The 24,884-nt window shown below is 39.8% G+C and overlaps 1 long non-coding RNA gene across 2 annotated transcripts in view; it reads left to right on the plus strand.

The window, feature by feature from the left end:
• The window catches only part of LOC110311057 (uncharacterized), a 187,242-nt gene that overhangs the window by 146,086 nt on the left and 16,272 nt on the right, over positions 1 to 24,884 (plus strand). For both annotated transcript variants that reach the window (XR_015045551.1, XR_015045550.1), the window contains one exon: positions 21,287 to 21,419. This is a non-coding gene — a long non-coding RNA (uncharacterized LOC110311057). The remainder of the gene's footprint in view (positions 1 to 21,286; positions 21,420 to 24,884) is intronic.

Genomic DNA, 24,884 nt, shown 5'->3' on the forward strand with positions numbered 1-24,884 from the left:
TGTTGCAAGCAGAAACCTAGCCCTTTCCAGGCACAGAACTTCCTGCAAACTTGATCTTAGGCTTTACAGGTTTGAGACTTGTGAGGAAATAAATTTCTATTTTTTACATAAATTACCTAGTTTGCAGTGTTTTGTCAGAGCAGCAGAAATGAGGTGAGGTGGGTCTCTTTTCCATCTTTTTCCATTCTGTTTGTTTATTTATGGCTATTAAAAATCAGACCTGTTCCCACCATCATGCTTTGGCTTCTGTTTCTCTTGTCATCTGCAAGGCCTTTCCTATACCCACTAACTATATTCCCTTGAAAGTCCCCACGTTAAGTCACCCCCACAGCTGTATCTCTGGGGATACATTTTGTGTCACTCCCCAAGGCTGTATCTCTGAGGGTACATTTTGTGTCACCCCCAAGGCTGTATCTCTGAAGATACATTTTGTGACTGCTCAGGTTGTTCTGACCTTTCTTCATCTGTGGCTTGCCAGCTCCCTGAGACTACAGCTGTGAAGAAATATGCTAATTTATGTTACAATGATTTTCATAGCTTAGATGACTCAAAAATGCCAACTCCTTTCATTAACATAGAGTTAAGATGTCATGACTAACCAGTCCATGTTCTAGGGAAATTCGAGGGGCTTCTCACTAAGATAGCTCAGAGCTCGGGGCAGGTTATTGGCCTATGTCCTTCAGCATGTATACTGTTATGGATTCTTCATGATCTACTCTAAAATGTCATAAGATCTTAGCATAAAACTCTTCCCTTAGAAAAGATGCTTATAATATTTAGGCTGCATCTTTCCCACCTATAAAAGGCTAAGCAGTAGAACATTTCTCTTGGTCTTGTGAGAGTTGAGTGAGCTATTTGATAAAAGGCATTCAATAGAGTATTTAATACATAGAAAACTCTCTAAATATCCGTAGTAGTGGTTGGTGTACTCAACAGAATGAATACATAAAGGCCGGCTGATTTTCTTCTCGCAGGCTTTAGTTCTGAAATTGGTTTTTGGTTCATAATTTGGTTACATAATTACATAATTTGGTTCATAATTTTGGTTTCATCATTACATTGAGCAGAAGGTGCTGGATTTTTCATGCAAAGCCAGCCCTGAGAGAAGCAGAGCTTCCCTTGTTTTCGATAAACACCCTCCCCCATCCCTGACCACATTGGCTCATGTTGCTTTCTTACCAACCTGAGTCCTGAGTCAGATGCACATCAGAGTTTGCTCTGGCATTGGGGGTTTTATGGCCTTGGACATGTTTATGTCATGCATCCATCCAACATTACAGAGACATGGCAAGGTTTTTAAGAGGCTTCAAACCTCTATGCTTTCTACCTTTCCAACTACTGAAAACACATCCTTTCCAAAACTCTAACAAGGTTCCACTCTATTGTGAAGCTTTTCACATTGGCTTCTTTCACTGGCATATGATGTTAAGCATCTTTCCTTGCTTTTCCCAGCATTGTAGCTCATTCCTTTTGGTAAAGATATATTCCATACTTTAGATGTATCACAGTTCACTTAAATCATAGCAATTGGCTTCTCCAATTCAGCAGTTATAAATGTGAATTACGATCTAGAAGGCACCTACTGCAATTTCCAGGTTCTTAATGCCAGAACAAGGAACTGAGCAAGGAATGCATTCGTAGTAACAGAAATGGGGACAGTTTACTGTGACAAAAAGCACTTGCAAGCTAAGCAAGAAAGTAGCCTGAGAGCTGGAATAGCTTAGCTGCTCAGTGGTGAAAGGTTAGAGGAATGGGAAGCCAAGAATGCCTTCTCCCATTTGTTTATCCCATGCTGTTCTACAGGTAGGGCTTGGTTATGTTTAGGGGGGAACCGAGGAATTAGGGAAGGGGGTGTCTACTCTTTTTCACTGCCATTCATTCATTTCCTAGATTATTTGTGACTCCTCTCTCATCCATACCCTACTCTCCTGTCATTCATGTCAAATTGTGGCTCTAACCACATGAATTTTCCTGTAAAGAATGTTGCCTGCTTTATTTTCTCCTCCATCCTCTTCTATCTTTGTCTTTCCACCATTTCCTTCCTAACATCTCTTACTTCTCATTGCAAAATTATGAATCCTGCATTTTTCCTAAAACTCATACAACTTAAAGGTAGGATTTACCATCTATTTGTTCATCTAGGAGAACAGAGCCCATCACTTGAAAACACTGAGGTCTTTTCTTGAGTGACTTCTAGTTTTCAAGATATGTTCTAGAGAGTAGCTTGACTTGGTAATTAGTCTCCAGCCTCCTCTATTTTTGGTGTGTGTTTGTGTGTGTGTATATGTATCTGTGTGTTTGTGTAATCTTGAGGAAACTACCTGTACACTACTTTATATATTAGTATATTTTCACGTTACAAATGAGGAAATAGATGAAATGCATCCATAATTCAACTAATTTAAAAATTATCATTCAGCATGAAAGTATATAGCCAGTGATAATATAATTTTCTAGTATTTATGAGGTCCTGGTTTCCATCCCTAGAAATACAAAGAAAAAAATCATTTATTAATCCAGTCAGGAATTAAATCAAGGTAACCCAACTATGAGGCATGAGAATAGCTATTACATTGTACAAATAAATACATGGACTAATTTTTATCATAGAGAGTGATAACTAAATGCAATTGGCATTCTAACATGTCTACAGACACTGCTAGAAAACTTTTCTAGGTCATACCTAATCTAGAACCAGTTAATTAAAAAAGAAACTTAATGAAAACAATGTTTTTTTTTCTAAGAAACTAATCATAGCTCTTTGTGATTTTGTTAAAAATGAGTCCGTATATTAAACTCTGACCCCAAGCTCAGGAGAAAGACTATTACTCAGAAATATCATTTACCCATTTTTCTGCTCAGACACTGGAAACTGCACTGGCATTGTGATGTGCAGTACACACAAAAGGACATAACTGCAAATTGTACTTAGCAGTTCATGTGCTGAGGAACAACTGTATTCTAATCTTTTGATGGTTGGCTGGGCTCAGATATGAGCCAGTTTCTGAAATATGAATGATAGCAAGCAACGAAACAATGAGTGAGTTCTGATAATGTGATTAGTAACTAAAAGAAAATGTCAAAGACAAGACAAGAGAGATAAAAGTATCACACATGCACAAAACAAGAATGTATTTTTGATGTGGGTAGTGATTATTATACCAGAGTCTTTATAAAGCCTGTTGAAAAAAACCCTAAAGAGTTTGTAAATAATTATGGTACACATGATCTGTTTCAACCCTGCATTGTGTCCAACATGCAATGAGGAAGCCATATTAGGGCTTAACACTAGAATTTGATCCCTACCACAGACTACCTTAGCCTAAATACTCATCCAGGTGGATGGTTGTGTAGCAGATCACACACAGACATACAGACACACACACACTGTATACTTATATGTATATACTTGGATTTTTGTTCATCTTGACTAATCTGGAAGGAAGACACGGGGGTCTTGTGGTAAGCATTCAGTTGCAGAAAACAAATGACAACAGTACTCTACCAAATGTGCATCTCTGTCTAGGAAAAGTGAACAGAAAACTCACAGGAAGAAAGGGTCCTTCTAAAGGAATAAGGCAATGGGTTAGAGAGTCATTGTGATGAGGCATTTAGCCCAGAATGTATCATCACACTCTACCAGATTCAATGTGTTGTACAGCCTGTGGAGGACCTGGATGACAGAAAATAATGATGACGCCTACTGTCTCACTAGGTTATGTTGTATTTCCTTCCTTGGAGTTTCATATGTAAGTCCTGGTTCTGAGAATTTTGCATTTGTGTCTCTCTGTCAGTGTTTTCTCCAGGGGCTTTTACAAATGCCCAGAGATATTTCTATCTGTTACAATTAGGTGGAAGTAATATTTCTTTCCAAGAGGTCATGGCCAGGGTTGTGTCAAACATATTAAAATATACAAAGCATCTCCCAGTAAAAAATTACCTAGCCTCAAATGTCAATAGCACATGGTTGAGACAGTAAGCTCTAGAGAACTCAACTATTTATCTTTCAGGGCTACATGTCATGGTCACTACTGAGGCATCTTCTTTGATCTTGCTGATTGTACTAGACAGTTCAGGTCACTCTTCATTTCTTGCTTTTAGCAATGATCACAGTTGCAATTAATTAATTGTTTCTCTAAGCATCTATACAGACTGATCAAAAGAGTAGCTTCAAGGTCATGGGGGAAAAGCTCATCTAAAAAAAAATATGAGGACTAGGAAAATTGTCAAGATTCACAGAAAATGAAGACATTTTAGTTCTTCTCTTTCTCAGAGTATATTAAGCTTTCAGTAGAAGTTTTATATTCTTTCTCCTCATCTTCCTGCATCCACCTCCCAAATTCAGGGATTAGAGAAAAGAACCAGCACACCACACCTAGCTTCCTTTCTTTCAAATAAAAGAATACCAGAGCCGGGCGTGGTGGCGCACGCCTTTAATCCTAGCACTCGGGAGGCAGAGGCAGGCGGATTTCTGAGTTCGAGGCCAGCCTGGTCTACAAAGTGAGTTCCAGGACAGCCAGGGCTATACAGAGAAACCCTGTCTCGAAAAAACCAAAAAAAAAAAAAGAATACCAGTGCTGGCAAGGGTAGCTATATAGCTGTTCTCATTTGTATTCTAATGTAAATTGCCAAAATGACTTTCTAAAATGAATTCAGCAATAACAAGGTCCTTGATATCAATATTAAACATGATTGTCTATTAGTTTCAAACAGTTAGTCAGTTATATCATAAATTACACATTTATTTTCTCTTGCTTTGCTACATCTTCTCCCTGTACTTTGCCTTCTGTAGGAAGCATGTTAAAACAAACAAACAAACAAAACAAAACAAAACCATGAAGGTGGTAGTTTCAGAGAATACTGCAGTGGCAGAGTACCAAGTCCTAGCTTCCCACAGTAGCACAATAAATAGATAACAGAAATCTCATTTCTTGGAAGTCTTAGGGAAAGAATAAAAATGTTTTCATTTGCAACTCTTTGGTTGTATGTTTTGCTGTGGGTATTCTAATACTGTCAGATTTATCTTTTACAACTCACCACGATGGCCATCACTCAAGGGTCATGATCAGTAATGATTGCTGGGGACTCTGAGCTATTTTCTTAGTATTGCACAGCTATCTCCCGTTATACCTCTTATCTGAGTCTCTTCATTCAATTAAAGTTTACCAGTATGTATTGAGCACTTACTATATACCAGCTATTTATATTCCAGGCAGTCAACATGTAAAAAGCGCCATGTTTATCCAGGCAGGGCTCATGATCCAGTAAAAAAGGAAAGTCACCTATACAAACAATAAGACAGAGATGGAAGATATGTCTAAATTACCTTTGCCACCAAATACCACAGAATGATGGGGGAGGAAAGAAAGAGAACTAGAACGTCAAGACAACATCATAATGCTTGAAAAGAATAGCAGAATACCTGGCAAAGCAACAGCTAGATGTTGAGTAAATGTTCTAATCGCACTTGATTTAAAGGTCTTATTCCAGGGTGGTGGTATTGAGAGGTGGTAAGATTTTTAAGAGGTAGAATCTAGACCTTAGATCATTGGGGCATGACCTCCCTCAAACAGAACAGTGGGATGTTTTTGCCTTTCTCATTTTACTCCATGGCTTGTGAACAGGTATGCTTTGTAACATGTCCCCAACCTACCTTACTACAGAATGCAATATGGGCAGGTGACCATGGACTGAAACCAGTGAAACCATGAGCCAGACTAAACGTTTGCTCTTTTATAACTCGACTATTTCAAATCCTCGTATAATCATGAAAAGGCTAAGTGGAACAGAGAAGCAGGAATAGTCAGAGAGTATGGAGAATTCGACAAGAAGCTCCAATAGCTTGCATGAATAGAACCAAAGGGAGATGTTTGGGAGTGAGGCTAGGATCAGGAGCTAGAGCTCAAGTTAGTAAACAGGATAACTTTTTATTTTATAAATATCACAGAGAAGATGAAGTCACTCAACAGTGTTCAACAGGAGCCACTCTAGGTAGCACTCTAGGGACAGAGCTCCAGGAGATGATGCAGGAGCAGAGGACATGTTCAACAGAAGACTGAAAAATCTGGGAAGAGAGGTTGTGACTTGAGAGAAGCTATCAGGGGAGACAGAAGAGACTGCATCTCTGCAAAATCTCAGGATCCCAAACAGGGACTCTCGTTGCTCAAGACACATGATGGAATTTCATAAATTCATTCTTTTTAATAGCAACTGGATGGACCTTGAGAGTATCATCCTGAGTGAGGTAACCCAATCACAAAAGAACTTACATGATATGTACTCACTGATAAGTGGATATTAGCCCAGGAACTTAGAATACCCAAGATACAAGATACAATTTGCAAAACACATGAAACTCAAGAAGAACAAAGACCAAAGTGTGGACACTTTGCCCCTTCTTAGAATTGGGAACAAAATACCCATGGAAGGAGTTACAGAGACAAGTTTGGAGCTGAGACGAAAGGATGGACCATCCAGAGACTGCCACATCCGGGGATCCATCCCATAATCATCCTCCAAATGCTGATACCATTGCATACACCAGCAAGATTTTGCTGAAAGGACCCTGATGTAACTGTCTCTTGTGAGGCTATGCTGGGGCCTCGCAAACACAGAAGTGGATGCTGACAGTCAGCTATTGGATGGAACACAGGGTCCCCAATAGATGAGCTAGAGAAAGTACCCAAGGAGCTTAAGGGGTCTGCAACCCTATAGGTGGAACAACAATATAAACTAACCAGACCCCCGGAGCTCGTGTCTCTGGCTGCATATGTATCAGAAGATGGCCTAGTTGGCCATCATTGGGAAGAGAGGCCCCTTGGTCTTGCAAACTTTATATGCCTCAGTACAGAGGAATGCCAGGGCCAAGAAGTGGGAGTGGGTGGGTAGAGGAGTTGGGGGGGGGTATGGGGGACTTTTGGGCTAGCATTTGAAACATAAATGAAGAAAATACCTAATTTAAAAAAAGACACACAATGGAAACACTTTTGGAGGCACACAAGCATTCACACACACACACACACTCTTGGCATATATCTTCATATCTTCATGGACAGAACAGTAGCAAGATTGCCTTGAACCCAGAAATAACCACATTGAGAATTAATAACCCAAAGGTGAGCCAAGGAGCTTTGGGATTTCTCAAGTAGTATAGTCTGGTTGGCTTCCCAACCAGTGACTCAACACCACATTGCTACTTCTTTTTGTTTTGAAGAGAAACAAAATTATTTTGCCCTATGTATTGTCAAATTCCTGACATGCAATTACCATGTATGACATGGTGTTTTAAAATATGCATAGCTAAATTGACTTAGTTGACACATGTACTACCTTGAAAAGTTATATTTTAGTGAGAACTTTGGTTTTTGTTATTTTGTTTTTGTTTTGTTTTGTATTTGAGGCAGACCTCACATGTCTCAAACTCTCACTGTAGACCAGGCTGGTATCAAACTCAATGATCTGCCTGCCTTTGCCTCCCAAGTGCAGGCATTAAAGGATTGTGCCATGACTGTTCATCTGAGGAGATTTTTAAAATCTATTCAGTTAGCATTCCTCTTCAAGAATAGAGTGTATTATTATTACCAAGAGTAAGCATGCTTTTCAATAAATCTATGGAATTAATTTCTCTTATGCTATTGAAAGTTGATATCTTGACCAACACCTCTCAACTGATCACCAATGGCCACCATGATCTAGCTATCTAAGAGTTTGACTATTTCAAATTTCATGTGTGAATAATATCACGTGGCATTTCTTTTTGTTGTTCTATGTATTTCACTTTATACCCCACCCCTACTTCCTTCTGTACTGTCACAGATTGTAGGCTTTTCTCCTTTCCTTGAGCCAAGTAATAGTTTTTGGCTATATGTACAACATTTTCTTTAACCATGCACACATCAGTGACCCCATGGGTTGTTTTTATTTTCCAGTTACTGTGCCCCAGTCTGCAGTGTCTGTGGAGGTGTAGGTGGTATTTGATATGCCGGTCAATGCCTTTGCAGTGAGACTCAATCTCATGGTATGATTGCTAGAATGCAGTGTAGATCTGTTGTCAGTTGATTGAAAATCCGGCAACTGCTTCTACATTATCTGCCAGAAGTCAGCTTACCTTATGTTCCTAGAGAAAGGTTTCTAGTGGCCTGATTGGAACTTATGTGGGACACCTCATCATGCAATGAGAATCTGACTCTTGCTTCTCTCCTTGCCACATGTATCTCCTCTAGCATGCCCTCTAAATGGTCTGAGCCTCACTCTTCTCATCTACAATGTACCTGTCTTTTTTTTTATTTTTAATATTTTTATTACATATTTTCCTCAATTACATTTCCAATGCTATCCCAAAAGTCCCCCATACCACCCCCCACTTCCCTACCCTCCCATTCCCATTCTTTTGGCCCTGGCATTCCCCTATATTGGGGCATATAAAGTTTGCAAGTCCAATGGGCCTCTCTTTCCATTGATGGCCGACTAGGACATCTTTCGATACATATGCAGCTAGAGACAAGAGCTCCGGGGTTCTGGTTAGTACATCATGTTGTTCCAACAATAGGGTTGCAGATCCCTTTAGCTCCTTGGGTACTTTCTCTAGCTTCTCCATTGGGAGCCCTGTGATACATCCAATAGCTGACTGTGAACATCCACTCCTGTGTTTGCTAGGCCCCGGCATCGTCTCACAAGAGACAGCTATATTTGGGTCCTTTCAGCAAAATCTTGCTAGTGTATGCAATGGTGTCAGCGTTTAGAAGCTGCTTATGGGATGGATCCCTGGATACTGCAGTCTCTAAATGGTCCATCCTTTCATCACAGCTACGAACTTTGTCTCTGTAACTCCTTCCCTGGGTGTTTTGTTCCCAATTCTAAGAAGGTGCACAGTGTCCACACTTTGGTCTTCATTCTTCTTGAGTTTCATGCGTTTATCAAATTGTATCTTATATCTTGGGTATCCTAAGTTTTGGGCTAATATCCACTTATCAATGAATACATATTGTGTGAGTTCTTTTGTGATTGTGTTACTTCACTCAAGATGATGCCCTCCAGGTCATCCATTTGGCTAGGAATTTCATAAATTCAATCTTTTTAATAGCTGAGTAGTACTCCATTGTGTAAATGTACCATAATTTCTGTATCCATTCCTCTGTTGAGGGACATCTGGGTTCTTTCCAGCTTCTGGCTATTATAAATAGGGCTGCTATGAACATAGTGGAGCATGTGTCCTTTTTACCGGTTGGGACATCTTCTGGATATATGCCCAGGAGAGGTATTGCTGGATCCTCCGGTAGTACTATGTCCAATTTTCTGAGGAACCGCCAGACTGATTTCCAGAGTGGTTGTACAAGCTTGCAATCCCACCAACAATGGAGGAGTGTTCCTCTTTCTCCACATCCTCGCCAGCATCTGCTGTCACCTGAATTTTTGATCTTAGCCATTCTGACTGGTGTGAGGTGGAATCTCAGGGTTGTTTTGATTTGCATTTCCCTGATGATTAAGGATGTTGAACATTTTTTCAGGTGTTTCTCTGCCATTCGGTATTCCTCAGGTGAGAATTCTTTGTTCAGTTCTGAGCCCCATTTTTTAATGGGGTTATTTGACTTTCTGGAGTCCACCTTCTTGAGTTCTTTATATATATTGGATATTAGTCCCTTATCTGATTTAGGATAGGTGAAGATCCTTTCCCAATCTGTTGGTGTTTTTTTTGTCTTATTGATGGTGTCTTTAGCCTTGCAGAAGCTTTGTAATTTCATGAGGTCCCACTTGTCAATTCTCGATCTTACAGCACAAGCCATTACTGTTCTATTCAAGAATTTTTCCCCTGTGCCCATATCTTAGAGGCTTTTCCCCACTTTCTCCTCTATAAGTTTCAGTGTCTCTGGTTTTATGTGAAGTTCCTTGATCCACTTAGACTTGACCTTAGTACAAGGAGATAGGAATGGATCGATTCGCATTCTTCTACATGTTAACAACCAGTTGTGCCAGCACCATTTGTTGAAAATGCTGTCTTTCTTCCACTGGATGTTTTTAGCTCCCTTGTCGAAGATCAAGTGACCATAGGTGTGTGGGTTCATTTCTGGGTCTTCAATTCTATTCCATTGGTATATTTGTCTGTCACTATACCAGTACCATGCAGTTTTTATCACAATTGCTCTGTAGTAGAGCTTTAGGTCCGGCATGGTGATTCCACCAGAGGTTCTTTTATCCTTGAGAAGAGTTTTTGCTATCCTAGGTTTTTTGTTATTCCAGATGAATTTGCAGATTGCACTTTCTAATTCGTTGAAGAATTGATTTGGAATTTTGATGGGGATTGCATTGAATCTGTAGATTGCTTTTGGCAAGATAGCCATTTTTACAATGTTGATCCTGCCAATCCATGAGCATGGGAGATCTTTCCATCTTCTGAGATCTTCTATAATTTCTTTCTTCAGAGACTTGAAGTTTTTATTATACAGATCTTTCACTTCCTTAGTTAGAGTCACGCCAAGATATTTTATATTATTTGTGACTATTGAGAAGGGTGTTGTTTCCCTAATTTCTTTCTCAGCCTGTTTATTCTTTGTGTAGAGAAAGGCCATTGATTTGTTTGAGTTAATTTTATATCCAGCTACTTCACCGAAGCTGTTTATGAGGCTTAGGAGTTCTCTGGTGGAATTTTTAGGGTCACTTATATATACTATCATATCATCTGCAAAAAGTGATATTTTGACTTCATCTTTTCCAATTTGTATCCCTTTGATCTCCTTTTGTTGTCGAATTGCTCTGGCTAGGGCTTCAAGTACAATGTTGAATAGGTATGGAGAAAGTGGACAGCCTTGTCTAGTCCCTGATTTTAGAGGGATTGCTTCAAGCTTCTCACCATTTACTTTGATGTTGGCTACTGGTTTGCTGTAGATTGCTTTTATCATGTTTAGGTATGGGCCTTGAATTCCTGATCTTTCCAAGACTTTTATCATGAATGGGTGTTGGATCTTGTCAAATGCTTTTTCTGCATCTAACGAGATGACCATGTGGTTTTTGTCTTTGAGTTTGTTTATATACTGGATTACGTTGATGGATTTCCATATATTGAACCATCCCTGCATCCCTGGGATGAAACCTACTTGGTCAGGATGGATGATTGTTTTGATGTGTTCTTGGATTCAGTTAGCAAGAACTTTATTGAGGATTTTTGCATCAATATTCATAAGGGATATTGGTCTGAAGTTTTCTATCTTTGTTGGGTCTTTTTGTGGTTTAGGTATCAGAGTAATTGTGGCTTCATAGAATGAGTTGGGTAGAGTACCTTCTGTTTCTATTTTGTGGAATAGTTTGTGAAGAACTGGGATTAGATCTTCTTTGAAGGTCTGATAGAACTCTGCACTAAACCCATCTGGTCCTGGGCTTTTTTTAGTTGGGAGACTATTAATGACTGCTTCTATTTCTTTGGGGGATATAGGGCTGTTTAGATCATTAACCTGATCTTGATTCAACTTTGGTACCTGGTATCTGTCTAGGAACTTCTCCATTTCATCCAGGTTCTCCAGTTTTGTTGAGTATAGCCTTTGGTAGAAGGATCTGATGGTGTTTTGGATGTCTTCAGGATCTGTTGTTATGTCTCCTTTTTCATTTCTGATTTTGTTAATTAGGATGCTTTCCCTGTGCCCTCAAGTGAGTCTGGCTAAGGGTTTATCTATCTTGTTTTTTTTCTCAAGAACCAGCTCCTTGATTGGTTGATTCTTTGAATAGTTTTTCTTGTTTCCACTTGGTTGATTTCACCCCTGAGTTTGATTATTTCCTGCCATCTACTCCTCTTGGGTGAATTTGCTTCCTTTTGTTCTAGTGCTTTTAGGTGTGTTGTCAAGCTGCTAATGTGTGCTCTCTCTAGTTTCCTTTTGGAGGCACTCAGAGCTATGAGTTTTCCTCTTAGAAATGCTTTCATTGCGTCCCATAAGTTTGGGTATGTTGTGGCTTCATTTTCATTGAACTCTAAAAAGTCCTTAATTTCTTTCTTTATTCCTTCCTTGACCAAGGTATCATTGAGAAGAGTGTTGTTCAGTTTCCACGTGAAGGTTGGCTTTCTATTATTTATTTTGTTATTGAAGATCAGCCTTAGTCCATGGTGATCTGATAGGATGCATGGGACAATTTCAATATTTTTGTATCTGTTGAGGCCTGCTTTGTGACCAATTATGTGGTCAATTTTGGAGAAGGTACCATGAGGTGCTGAGAAGAAGGTATATCCTTTTGTTTTAGGATAGAATGTTCTGTAGATATCTGCCAGATCCATTTGATTCATAATTTCTCTTAGTTTCTCTGTGTCCCTGTTTAGTTTCTCTTTCCATGATCTGTCCATTGGTGAAAGTAGTGTGTTGAAGTCTCCCACTATTATTGTATGAGATGCAATGTGTGCTTTGAGATTTACTAAAGTTTCTTTAATGAATGTGGCTGCCTTTGTATTTGGAGCATAGATATTCAGGATTGATAGTTCCTCTTGGAGGATTTTACCTTTGATGAGTATGAAGTGTCCCTCCCTGTCTTTTTTAATGACTTTGGGTTGGAAGTCAATCTTATCAGATATTAGAATGGCTACTCCAGCTTGTTTCTTCATGCCATTTGCTTGGAAAATTGTTTTCCAGCCTTTCATTCTGAGGTAGTGTCTATCCTTTTCTCTGAGATGAGTTTCCTGTAAGCAGCAAAATGTTGGGTCTTGTTTGTGTAGCCAGTTTGTTAGTCTATGTCTTTTTATCGGGGAGTTGAGTCCATTGATATTAAGAGATATTAAGGAAAAGTAATTGTTGTTTCCTGTTATTTTTGTTGTTAAAGTTGGCATTTTGTTCTTGTGGCTGTCTTCTTTTAGGTTTGTTGAGGGATTACCTTCTTGTTGTTTCTAGGGCGTGGTTCCTGTCCTTGTATTGGTTTTTTTCTGTTATTATCCTTTGAAGGGCTGGATTCGTGGAGAGATAATGTGTGAATTTGGTTTTGTCGTGGAATACTTTGGTTTCTCCATCTATGTTAATTGAGAGTTTGGCTGGGTATAGTAGCCTGGGCTGGAATTTGTGTTCTTTTAGTGTCTGTATAACATCCGTCCAGGATCTTCTGGCTTTCATAGTCTCTGGTGAAAAATCTGGTGTAATTCTGATAGGCTTGCCTTTATATGTTACTTGGCCTTTTTCTCTTACTGCTTTTAGTATTCTATCTTTATTTAGAGCATTTGTTGTTCTGATTATAATGTGTCGGGAGGTATTTCTTTTCTGGTCCAGTCTATTTGGAGTTCTGTAGGCTTCTTGTATGTTCATGGGCATCTCTTTCTTTAGATTTGGGAAGTTTTCTTCTATAATTTTGTTGAAGATGTTTGCTGGTCCTTTGAGTTGAAAATCTTCATTCTCATCCACTCCTATTATCCGTAGGTTTGGTCTTCTCATTGTGTCCTGTATTTCTTGGATGTTTTGAGTTAGGATCTTTTTGCATTTTACATTTTCCTTGATTGTTGTGCCGATGTTCTCTATGGAATCTTCTGCACCTGAGATTCTCTCTTCCATCTCTTGTATTCTGTTGCTGATGCTCGTATCTATGGTTCCAGATTTCTTTCCTAGGGTTTCTATCTCCAGTGTTGCCTCATTTTGGGTTTTCTTTATTGTGTCTACTTCCCTTTTTAGGTCTAGTATGGTTTTGTTCATTTCCATCATCTGTTTGGATGTGTTTTCCTGTTTTTCTGTAAGGACTTCTACCTGTTTGATTATGTTATCCTGTTTTTCTTTAAGGATTTGTAACTCTTTAGCAGTGTTCTCCTGCAATTCTTTAAGGGATTTTTGTGCTTCCTCTTTATTGTCTTCTGCCTGTTTAGCAGTGTTCTCCTGCATTTCTTTAAGTGTGTTATTAAAGTCCTTCTTGAAGTCCTCTATCATCATCAGGAGATATGCTTTTAAATCCGTGTCTAGCTTTTCCGGTGTGTTGGGGTGCCCTGGACTGGGCGAAGTGGGGGTGCTGGGTTCTGATGATGGTGAGTGGTCTTGGTTTCTGTTAGTAAGATTATTACGTTTACCTTTCCCCATCTGGTAATCTCTGGGGTTAGTTGTTATCGTTGTCACTGTTTAAAGATTGGAGCAGAATCTGTGTTCCACTCACCAGCAGTCCCAAAAACCTGTGGCGGGGATCGTGGGTAGCTGGCGGGTGTCAGGCAACCCTGCGCTCCCGCTACCCTGGCGCTGATCCAGCCGGATGAGGCCTGTGGCCCTACTCAGGCCGGTTTCTGCTTCCCTAACTAATGCAGTCTCAGGTCCCGTGCAATTGGATTGGAGCAGAAGCTGTGCTCCACTCACCAGAAGTCTTAAGATCCTGTGGCGGGTGTTGTGGGTAGCTGGTGAGTGTCAGCCAACCCTGCGCCCCAGCTGCCCCGGTGCTTTTCTGCAATGTACCTGTCTTAAGTTGATGAATAGAACTTCTAAAGCCCTTAGTTCAGCATGGAATATGTAGTAAATGATAAAGATTTATCTACAAAACTGACCAACATATATTATAAAACATATATTCAATTGACATTTATTCTTCCTGAGTGCTCTAATACCTGTGATGGATTCTCTGATCCACTGAATCCACATGATCTGGTACTGTCTTCCCCTACAGAGAAGGAGGTACTGCAGAAAGACTCAACACAAGTCCTGACTATTTCACAGCCAGTACAAACTAACCCTAAGAATAATGTCTTCAGACTAGCTTTCAAGTGCTTTACAATGTATCACCCAGTCTTGACTCCTTCTGGTCTAGAGGTATTTACTGTGTTGTTTCTGTGATCACCTAGTCCCTGTGGTGAAAGTAGTGATCCAGGTCCAGCTCCTGACTCCACTCCTTCATCTTCCCTTAGCAACAGTGAAGACAGCTACTTCAGTTTATACAATAAAAGTTACTATAGAACCTGACATAAAGTAAGTACTCACTGTAGTGTTGATGAATGGATCATTCTAATACAATATAGTTCAGGACTACTGTTGCAAGAATTATGGATGTTGGGCAAACAGACTGTATTCTTCAGGACACAAGTGTTGTCCAAAGCACGCACTTTAAAGTCACACGCGCCAGTTTTAAATCCCAGTTCTGTATGATTCAGGCAGCTCTCTTAATCTTTCTGAACTTCAGTGTCTTTATTTCGAAAACACAGTCAACAATACTAGCCTTGAGGTGTTATTTTGAGGATTGAAAGTGCATGGCTTAGAAACTGGCACACAGGAGGTATCCAATCAATGGTGGCGATTATGTGGGGCTTCAGTGAGAGGGAGAGCATCCATCTAAACTGTACAAGTATGGTAGGCATGTGGCTAGGGCATCTCCCCAGCCAGAATTATGGCTGGAATAGCCTGCTGGGTCCAGACACTCTGAACACAGAGTTCTTTCTCAGACTGGAGATCTTTGCTGGCCTTTCTTTCTCCATGGAACTTGGGAGGAAGAACAGGTCCTGGCCTTGCAAACTGCTATGTTTCTGTGGCTGAGTCATGTTGACCAGCTCCCAGAACAACTTGTGCCTGTGTTGTTAAAGCACAGAGGTCCTCAGGCGCCATGAAAGCCAGGCCTGCATTTTTATCCGCCTGCCTACAAAGGCCAGGATCCCACACGTGGGACAAAATGTAAACACACTCCCCAAACCTCTATTTGCTCTCAAATTGGCCAATGTTTCCTGTCCACCCCTCAAACAGACTCCCACCTTCTATTCAGCTTCAAAGACTAAAAATGCAAATGAGAGAAATCTTCAGGGGTGACTGGGACAGAGAAGTTTTGAGCTATTTCCTGAGATTTTCAAGATTATTTCTTATAATTTTAGCAAAACATAAAATATATATATATATATATATATATATATATATATATATATTTGCTTGGAAAAGCAGGGAAACATTAACATTGTATTAGCAATCATATAAAATAGGACAGGAACCTAAAAATCACGTAAATAAACAATGGAAGGAGGCTTGTCATCTCAACAGGAAAGTGAGTAGGGAAAATCATGACACAGGCATGTGTTGAAATATTCACAACTCCCAAGCCTGTTAGTTTTAATGACATCAGAAAGCTGGTTAACAGATGGGAGTAGTGGCAAACACCTTTGATCCCAGCACTCAGGAGGTAGAGGCAGATTGATCTCTGAGAGTCACAGGCCAGCCTGATCCATGAAGTGAATTTCAGGGTAACCAGAACCACATAGTGAGACTCTGTCATAAAAAATAAATACATGAATTAATAATAAAAATAACAAACTGTTTATAACACATGAAAAAGATTATGAAATTGAGCTTAGTGCAATTTTAATTATTAAGTACATGTGAAATATACTGCAAGATCATAGAGTTCTCTAGGGATTTTCATGTGTGTGTATATATATATATATACATATATATGCAAACATGCTTATACAATAAATGATAAAGCTTGCTCATGTTTGAGCATGTTTTAAAATATAATAGCGTCACATTCAGGTGGTTTTTTTTTTAAAGGAAGCTTTAAAACATGTAAATTTAATAAGAACCTGGATAATAAAGAATTTTCCTTCCTAAATCTCCTAGATATAGGCATCATGTAGTCAATTAAACCAGAAGGAAGGTGAATCGAGAGAGTTGCATTAGCTGCAAAGTTGGGGAAGGGCATCATATAAAAAATATTTTAAAACTATTCCAGATTCTTAGTTATCACACTAGTTCTGTCCCTAAATACTGTTGATCGCGACTAGCCTATCGTTGCTCTCCACTCCTCGGTCCATGCACTTGTAAGAAGGGGTTAATCACTCCTCCACCCATCTGTTGACTTATTCAAACACTTTCTCAGGGATCAGTGAAAAAGCACTGGCTGAAATAGATACTGGTCATGCCTTCTGGGTACTTGTGCTCATTTATATTAAAAAAAAATCAAACACACAGGCTAGTGTTAGGAACATGAGGAACAATGGACAAGGTCAGAAGGTAGCATGAGCGTCAAGGTCCTTAGAGATGGCATCAGTAGGTAGGTCATTAGGTGAGAAAGTCCTACTGGTAGTCAGTACTGGGCAGTGTCCCAGGGGAGGGAATCCAGGAAGCACCAAAGTGCTGTAGCACAGGGGGGTGAGGGACGTGGTTGCGCCAGCGGTGATGAAGCATAAACTTAGTGTTTTTCTCCTAAACTTTAACCAAGGTCCACCCCGCCGTCAGTCAGCAGGCTCAAAATGCTTTCAGAGCCCTTGAGAGCTAAAGTCCAAGGCCTCTGCCCAGGGAGTGAATTGATGGAATTTAAAGGCAGTGTTGCCTTGGAGCTTTGAAGGTCCGCTGAACAACTATTAGCTGATCCACTTGACAAACAGTGACGCAGTTGCTATGTATGTTTGTGCCCGAGCAGGTGACGATTTTCTCTCCACTGACTCCAGTCAAGGACTTTCTGCTTCCAGATTTCAGGCTCCAGGTGACATTGGGCACACGGGTTCAGGAGGGGAGTGGAACAGGTCATACCCCAGGAAGGCAGCATGGAGCTGGACTCACCTGATGTTTTGAACAGCCCACTTAGCTTCAGTGTGGCAGGAACATATTCTTTTGAAGCCTAAAGAAAGTATGCTGATTCATCAGTTTCCAAACCCATGGGAAAAGAACCCATTGTTTAGCTTCTAATATATTTTCCCTAACCCCTACAAGGATAGCTATAGTTCAGGGAGATAAACTGGGATGAAGGTAAGGCAAAGCGAAGCAATTACTGCCATCCATAATTATAACCCATATCGTTTATTGTGTGCTAATAGCTGCATTTCCAAGCAGATGTTATTAATTAGTGAAATAACAAGGCAATTTGCATTCATCTCATTTCAGAGAAGAAATAAAACTACCTCCTCCAACCAAACATAGGTAATTCAGTTTTGTTGTTTTTCTTTTAATACATGGGGAAACTGAGGCACAGAGACACTGGATTCTTTAAAAGCATCTTTACTTAAAGCTTCCTAGAAGGAAGATTATTATCATGGGTAGCAGTGTATATAGATAAAGTGGCAAGATGCTGGCCCAGAAATCATGATAACGTGGAGACAGGGAGATTGGTTAGCCCAATCTGCCAATATCCACAGCAGTCATCATTCTGGACCTCTGATGTAATCTCTCTGAGTTGTTTTCTTATCCACAGCATAGGAACCATCAATCCCTGACCAATGTGATTGTTTTATAGAACAAATGGGGAACATACGTATCTTCACAGCAGATATAGTTTGTGAGATAAATGGGCTCTGCTCAGAGTTTAGGAGAAGTAGCATTTCAGAGGGGGATAGAAAGGCTGTACGTTAATCTACCTTATGGCTAGATGGGTCAAAGAGTGTATCTGGGGCCAGAGAAGCAGAAAGAAATTGAAATTATCTGAGAGAAAATATCACAAGTACAGCTGGAATTCTAGCGTGAAGTTTGAGTAAGGGACCCAGCAGAATCATTGTCCCTTAAAAGTATATAGGCAGAAGGGACTAGGGCAGAAAGAAGTGCATGTGGATTCAAACATTGTATGACTTGATTCTAGAGCTAATGTGATCGGTAAAAACATTCAAAGGCCTGCTTTTCCTTATGAACATCTTAAGAAACAGAAGTCTTCATTATCTATAAAAAGGCAACTGGCAACATCTATTAAAATTATATTTGCCATCACATATTTATTAATATATATTAGTACAATTATAAAATAGTATATATGTATATATAAAAATATATTTATGTGTGTATACACACACACACACACACACACATATATATATATATATATATGACTGTAAGACAAACATAAACAGTTCTGGTCACCAAGAGTTTTGTTACATATTTCCTTTGTTGTTTATTGTTGTTGTTTGTTGTTTTTTGAAAAATAAAAGTCAGAGACATGATCTTCCAAACCACTTTTGTATCTCAAGTATGAGGACATTCACAGAAGTTGCACCCAGGTGGTGTTTACCAGAACCCTGGTACCCATCTTCTCTCACAGTGTTCATACCTCATGCCACTTCACTCTCCATGATGCACCTCTTGTGTCTGAGCTAGCTCACCAGATGGTGGGGTGACTATAGGACTGTGTTTGAATACGAAGTTTGGGCCACCCAATATTTTCACCCTAGAGAGGAGACATTGAAAAACAGCCTGGTTAAGCAAGCACATGTAGTTTGAGCTGAGGGATCTGGCTGACATATCAGAGAAATGCCTTTGACTTCAGTATCAGTCTCTTAGTCCTCTAGGTTGTTGCTAATGGGGGCTAGCTTAATGCTTTGTTGAAGCATTAAGTTGTAAAAAGACATCACACATAAAAGACACTGGTAAATAGGAAAGAAGCACAGAAAGTCTGTTCTTTTTCCATCTACTCCCCTTCTTTCCTCTTGTTGTTGTTACTTGTAGCTTTATCCTTTGGGTCATTGGAGGACAAGGAAATAGCCATTTTAGTTCATCTAGAATCTGGTCACACATATTCAGCTTGATTCTCCTGTCTGAATTCTCCCAGAATGAAGACAGGAAGGATGGCTTTATATGGCATTATCTTTCACAGAGTGGCATCCTGCCTTTTTATCAGACTAAACAGGCCGAATGCAGGATGATGAGAGGCTCTCTGTCAATTCCTATTACCAATCAGTAGAAATGATGTGAGGATCCCAGGCTTTCCCACATGTTTCTTGCCAAGAGCTGTACTATTTTGTTCTATTGCCTTGAATTACCTGTGATAAGGAGGGGGTGTTGGTTAAATATTTTCTACCTAGTAATGACCTTATTTGTGTAGGACACCTTTTATTCCAAGCTTCATTTCCTTGGCAAATATCTCATCATTTAGAAGACACATCCTAGCATCATCTACCACCAAATTGCCTTGACAGACTCAGTTTCTATAAAGGAGATTATGTTCTTTGATTGTCTTTCACAGGCCGTGATTCAACCTTTGTGACACATGTAGTTCCATCCTTGACTCCCTTTTCTATTGACTGGGACAATGAGGTCAGAGGTATTCATCTGGGAATAGGAGAACCAGACTTGGATAGCACTCATCATGGTCATCGTGTGGACAATGCTTTTGGAGCCCTGACTGGTGCTTTGCAGTTAGATTATTTTAGTTGCAATGAAAATACTGGTTAGGATGATTTTCCCATTAAATAATGAAAGCACCAGCTAAGAATGTTATAAATAAAAGACAATCTTCTCACCTCACCAACGATGCTTCAGCTGGCTGGATACTCCAAGTACTGGCACCATGCCTTTGGCATTCGGCCATCTTTAGCCTGTAGGCTATTGTCTTCAATTTTTCTCTTAATGGGGGAAAAAAAGCAAGGCAGATGGAAGTATCACACTCTGCAGAAGGACATGGGTGTTCCTCTTCAGGTCACTTTTTCATGATAAAAAAAAGTTTCCTAGAAACTTCAACAGGATCCTCTCTACATCTCATAAACTCCATATACAGTTCTGAGATATTCACAGGCCAGAAGAAAAATGTTTTAAATTGGTTTGCCAGCATCCAGAAACTCGGCCTCCTTCTGAGATATGCTGCAAACACGTGGCCATTACTGAGGAAAAATCTTGACTCTCTTAAAACAAAAATCCACCAATTATCCTGCCACAGTGAGGGTTCCATTGACATGAAAATTCGATTTTACCAATGAGCAAGGAAAGGTTTAACAGTCATTAACTAGATTAGGGTAGATTAACCATGGTATCAAAAGTCTTTTGAGACTATAATGTCTAATCTTTAAACTTTGTATTTTTCACTCACATACAATGGGAGACTAGGAGGGCCTGACGTTATTCAGTAGAAGAGATCTACCATATGGATCCTTAGAGACCTACATTCAGAGAGGGCAGAAGAAGGATAGGTTGTATCTCAGTTGGTAGAGTGCTTGCCTGGCATGCATAAAGCCCTCCTTTCATTAACTGAAATAACATTTTTATCACATAATGTCGTTAAGGATTTTTCTCTCCCTCATCTCTTCCTAACTCCCCCCCCCCCTCCTATCTCTTTACCAATCCAACTCCATTTCTTCCTTCCTTTACTCTTTAGGGAAAAAAGATAGAAAAAAAAGTGTGAAAGATAATCAGAATAAAACAAAACACACAGAAAAAATTGAAACATAGAAAAACGTCCAAGATGCACATATATATGCAACACACACACACACACACACACACACACAGCCTGTAAAAACACAATTGTCAGAAAAAATAATACATGAACAAAAGAGCAGTAAGGTTAAAACAAATGCACAAGAGCGAAAATTTAAAAAAAATACCCTCCTAAAATATCAGAATTCAAGTCAGTTTTGTATACTCAGAGATTCCAACGGAGAAAAATCTATTTCTTTTTCCTTTGCAAGCAGTTGACACTTGAAGATAGCTTCGGGGTTAGAGATGGGAACTCCTGACTGTTCAAGATGTCAAGATGATACCTCCGTGTGAACATATGAGTGAACTGGCCATTGGTGGCACTTCCAATGTTGACCCATTACTATTGTAAGTTTTTTATATGTGCATTATTGTTAGCATTGCTTCTGTACATGTCTTAATGTGTGTGCCAGATAGTATGACAAATACCTTTTTAAAATGTATCTTCAGACCACTGGAGATCTGAAACGATATGTTTCAGCATCACTGCCACCTTCACCCAATTAAAAATTAGCTGTTTTGGAGAGGGATACAGATGTCATTAAGGGATGTAACGGGAACACTGAGCAACAGAGGCAGCTGATGCTAATTCCAAGGCTGCCAGCCCTTAATTGCCTCTGAGAGCTACTGGCCTGAGAGTTGAATGCCCCAACTTCCTTTTCTGCACTTCTGGGCCTGGCAGGGAGCTAAGCATGCAGTTATGTCTAAACATGTACTACATTTAAATCCTCACACTCCAAAGCCAACAGCTCCTCTTCTGCTCCAGATCTATCTCCTGGGTTCATTATATTTTTCTTAGTGACTTGTATTTAACTTGTTTGATCGTTATTGGTATGTCTTGTTCCTCAGAGACCTGCCTCAAAACAATCACAGCTGACAACTTTGAGGCATTGGTTGTGTTCTAGGAAATTCTTTATTTCACTCTAACCCTAGTGTAGAAAGCCTCACCAATTCCCCTCGTTTAAGGGACTGGGAATAGAAGAACCTAGAAGTCAGCATTCCCACCTACCATGGTTTACTGTCTGTGGCAATACCTCTAATACTTTTCTCCATAGAATCTGTATTTATTTCTTCTTTAGTCCCATTACCAAGTTCCTGAATAGATTCTAAAGAATATGGTCATAAAAAGAGTGTCTTTTCTAGGTTACTACTCCCTGAGAACATAGCTAACTACTTTTAAACTATTATTAATTAGATACTTTACATTTAATTAGATCCACTATCCTATGTTCATTTTGTCTATTCATATTATCCTCCAAAATCTTTCTTCATTGGTTTATTCAAGACAGAAGATTATTTATGTCTATCCAAATGTGATGGTGAGCTTTGATTTTCAACTTGACACGACCTAGAATCACTTGGCAAGAGAGTTACAGTGAGTAATTATCCAGATCAAATTGGCCTATGGGCATGTCTTTTGGGTATTTTCTTGATCACTTGAAGTGAAGCATACTGGTTTGATACATATGGCCTCCATAGACCTGTGTGTTTGAATTCTTGGCCAATAGTGAGTGGCACTATTAGGAGTGTGGCCTTGTTGGAGAAGTGTGCCACTGTTGGGGTGGGCTTTAAGGTCTCCTATGTTCAAGCTCCACCCCAAGTGGAACTCAGTCTTCTTTCTGCTGCCTTTGGATCAATACCTAGAACTCTCTGCTTCTCCAGCACCATGACTACCTGCTGGCTGCCTTGCTTCCTGCCATGATGATAATGGACTAAAACTCTGAAACAGTATCCCAGCCTCAATTAAATATTCTCCTTTGTAAGAGCTGCCTTGGTCATGGTGCATTTTCACACCAATGAAAATCTTAACTCAGACATAATACTAGAAGATACTCCTTACTTTAGATGTCACCATTCCTTGAATTTGTGGTTCTGGGCTATAAAAGAAAGGACAAAGCCACATGAACACTACTAGCTATAGAGAAAATAACTTGTGTACTGTATGGATATATTACCTTTCAAGTAAAAAGCCTATGGCCTATGGCTTAGGCATGAAATAAAGGTGGGGCATCTGGAAAAAGAAAGAATTCTGGGAGAGAAAAGATGAGAGTGTTGCTGAAAATATTTGACAAGAGAGATGCATGATACCTAGGAAACAAGGCAGAATGTAGACTAAAATAAATAGAATATTTTAAGTCATAGCTAGTCAGAGAAGAGTCTAGCAATATGGCCAATGTATTTGGAAATATATTGTTATTCTGAGTCTTATTTCTTTGAGCATGGACCTGGGGGGAAGAACCAGGGCTTAAATTCTACATCAGCAAGTGAGCAAGCAAACATGCAAACATTCATTTTTTTTCTTTCCTCTCAAATGTAGATGTAATGCTGCTAGTTGTTTCAAGTTCCTGCTGCATTGACTGCAGGGATGGACTGTATTCTGGAATTGTGAGCTAATATAAATCTTTTACCTAAGTTACTTTGTGTCAGGGTATTTTTTTTATTGTAAAATTTTTTATTAGGTATTTTCCTCATTTACATTTCCAATGCTATCCCAAAAGTCCCCCCTACCGTCCCCCCGACTCCCCTACCCACCAACTCCCACTTTTTGGCCCTGGCGTTCCCCTGTACTGGGGCATATAAAGTTTGCGTGTCCAATGGGCCTCTCTTTCCAGTGATGGCCAACTAGGCCATCTTTTGATATATATGCAGCTAGAGTCAAGAGCTCCGGGGTACTGGTTAGTTCATATTGTTGTTCCACCTATAGGGTGGCAGATCCCTTTAGCTCCTTGGGTACTTTCTCTAGCTCCTCCATTGGGGGTGGGGGGCCTGTGATCAATCCAATAGCTGACTGTGAGCATCCACTTCTGTGTTTGCTAGGCCCTGGCATAGTCTCACAAGAGACAGTTATATCAGGGTCCTTTCAGCAAAATCTTGCTAATGTATGCAATGGTGTCAGCGTTTGGAAGCTGATTATGGGGTGGATCCCTGGATATGGCAGTCTCTAGATGGTCCATCCTTTCGTCACAGCTCCAAACTTTGTCTGTGTAACTCCTTCCATGGGTGTTTTGTTCTCAATTCTAAGAAGGCAGAAGGTCATATCTACCATTCTCTTTGTGATTGAAACTGTGTGAGAAATATCAACTGAGGCTTGTAGAGTGTCCCCACGATGAACTGGGAAAACAGGTGTTCACTAGCAATGGAACACTATCTGCCAATGCTATTTCCAATGATTTCCGATAACTTTCTACTCATGAGAGTTACTCAATTGATGCTCAGTTTATGGAAAGTAGCATGAAAGGGAGAAAGAATGCAGACCTTTGATCTATCCATTTATCTATGTGCTGCTAATAAGTAAATGGAACACCTACTCTTAGCGAGGTTCTATTGCAACCTGTAGGGTTGACGGGAAAATTAAGCAAGGCATAAATCTTGTATTTAATGTCATGCCAGAGTAAATGATCCTTGTTATATAAATGTTAATCCCATTCCTCTTGAACAAACTTATGTGTGAGCTCATACTTGCTTTCCTCCTCCGAATTTTACATTCTCTAAGCCAGGATGTGTGAGTCCCATAAAGCTTAGCACCTGTGTGGATATTCTTGATGGTTGGATGTTCAGGTGTCTATCGGCTCTGCATTTTTTCATTTTGATCAATATTAATTCAATAGGTATTTACCATATCTGACATGGGCTGGGTACTGGGCTTGGTCTGATGGCATCAGTGCTAAACTAGATTTTTATCACTTCTCAGAGAAAGGAGGGATGGTGTCTTAGTTAAGGTTACTATTGCTGTGATGAAACACCATGACCAAAAAGCAAGTGAAGGTGGAAAGGGATTATTCAGCTTACATTTCCACATTAGTGTTCATCACT

Source organism: Mus caroli, unplaced genomic scaffold (genome assembly GCF_978045245.1).
Source record: "Mus caroli unplaced genomic scaffold, Mus_caroli_1 scaffold_16, whole genome shotgun sequence".
Taxonomy (NCBI): Eukaryota; Metazoa; Chordata; class Mammalia; order Rodentia; family Muridae; genus Mus; species Mus caroli.